The sequence below is a fragment of the Penaeus japonicus genome, unplaced genomic scaffold (assembly GCF_977035675.1).
Source record: "Penaeus japonicus unplaced genomic scaffold, GWHDUDI00000001_assembly GWHDUDI00000003, whole genome shotgun sequence".
NCBI lineage: Eukaryota > Metazoa > Arthropoda > Malacostraca > Decapoda > Penaeidae > Penaeus > Penaeus japonicus.
Window position 1 is genome coordinate 42589015 of NW_028234405.1, and position 2422 is coordinate 42591436.

A 2422-nucleotide genomic window follows, 5' to 3' on the forward strand; every position below is an offset into this window, starting at 1 on the left:
AACGGTGGTTAGAATAGAAAATAGACCCTTTTACATGCCATACACCGCCTTTAACCCTTTAATAAATGTGAAAATAGCACAGCGAATATTATATATATATATATATATATATATATATATATATATATATATATATATATAGATAGATATAGATAGATAGATACTGAATAACACATGAATGAACAAATAAAACAATGAGAAGATAATACATTCCTGACATATTGAATGACATGGAACTGTGACACGTGTTTCTATATGCACAGGAATATATTCCATTACCTGAACAGGTAATGATAGGTCATGCTACTTGAATCCATAGTTCAATTACCTTTACCTACCTCTTGAATTTGACTTATAGTTATCATCCTTGAGACCAACCAGTCTGAGAAATTACGGGATCCAGACTTACTTAAAATGGTCTTATGTCTGTACGTACAGAAATAGAAACACCATTGTGAAACCTGAAACTCGTTCGGATCTCTTTAATAATGTGTTTATGGCGTACGGTGCTATGGTTGAAATTTATATGTTATTATAATTGTATTGGTCACTGTGGTATCATTTAGCAACACCGGGCATTAATGCCTGTGCAATAGATATGATCTCAGGAAATTGATACTGACAATGACAGACACTGAACTCGGAAATATATAGTTTAGATGAATTAAAAAAAAGAGATATAAAAGGTTTTCACTTATTTTTATAGATTTACATATTCCTAAGAGCTATTAACCGTAGATGTATTTAAAGACGAGGAAGGAAGTTTGTTTAGAGAAATGAAAATAATATTATTTAAAATCTAAGACGTTCTTTACCTGGGCATGGACAATTTTCTTCCATCACCGACGTATTGTTCTAACACAACAGTCATATAAGAACTACTTACCTTTAACATGCAAGTAGCCAATATACCCTACGCTAAGTTAGAGAGAGAAAAAAATCATATATGCCACCACACGACTGCCTCATCACAACTGCATCACTTCAATGATATCAAACAAAGAATCACTCCCAATAAGTAATTATAAATGACGCAATACCAAAGGTCAAAGGTCACATCACAGAAGCCGCAAATGTTCCTGTAGAAAAAGGTGGAATCAAGTAAAGTTACTGAGGCAGAATTATCTTTACAGGTGAATAATTATCGTCCAATATCTTAATTTCCATTTTTGTTTCGTCTAGATCTTGGATTTGTCAAATATTTTTTAAATTCTTTTAAGTATGTTCAGTCCATGCACCATACAATGGTGGTCTATGATGTGCAAGTCCTGTGTTCTGTTAAACTGTATTTATATACACCTTATCTAAACAGATTGATAAATCATATACTTACAATATAGTTTGACAAATTATACAGTATATGCTGCATGCAATTAGACTCACAAATTGCTGATATTATAAATAAATATTCACCAATGTCACACCCAGAGCGCAAGAGCGACACTAACTATACGCAGTAATATCGGCTTGTTTGTTAACATGAATACGTCACATAACGTAAATCTAACGTAGGCGTCGTTTTCTATGTGAATCACACGGTGCGAGAAATGCTTTTTTATTTATCTTTTCTTTTAAGACATATAGATTTATATTAGTATTTTTCATTCAAATAAGCACGTCCTAATATGCCATGTAAACTCACTTTAAGATAAAACATAACATACCCAATTATTTCACTATCTCTCCAAGTAGCAATTATTATGTGACACTGTGTGTGTGTTTGTTTGTTTGCGTGTTTCTGTATATGTATGTGTGTGTATGTGGTGTAAATCTATAAGAAATGAGTTTACCCTTACTTAGTCTCAAGAGAAAGAAACATTGTCATAGTTTCTCCTACGCTTCGTCATGATAGAAAATGGCAACATGACAAATACGTTCGGGGGTAACAAAAATAAAATGTGAAGATGGACACATTGGGGTTTTATGAAATATGCGCGCGCACACACACACACATATATATGTGTGTATACATATACGTATGTATGTATGTATATATATACATACATACATACACACACACACACACACACACACACACACACACATATATATATATATATATATATATATATATATATATATATATATATATATATATATATATATATATGACTTGCAAAACACTCTTCCGTGTTGATAAATGGCAGATAAACCCACTATACACAAAACAGATTTATTGAAAATGAGACAACAGTTTCAAGATCCATCTGGATCCCATCTTCAGGTCTGAGGAGGAAGAGAACAAGAGGGTATATAAAAGGCTAAAGGGGGAGAAACACGGTGCAAGAAGGTCAAGCGAGGACAGGAGAACGGAAACGGAGGCGGCGGCGGAACAGGGAACGGAACAGGGGCAGGTCATGTCAGGTCATAGGGTCCGGCGGTCTGTGTGAAGGGTGTCCGGGGTAAGGTAACAAGCGGAGAA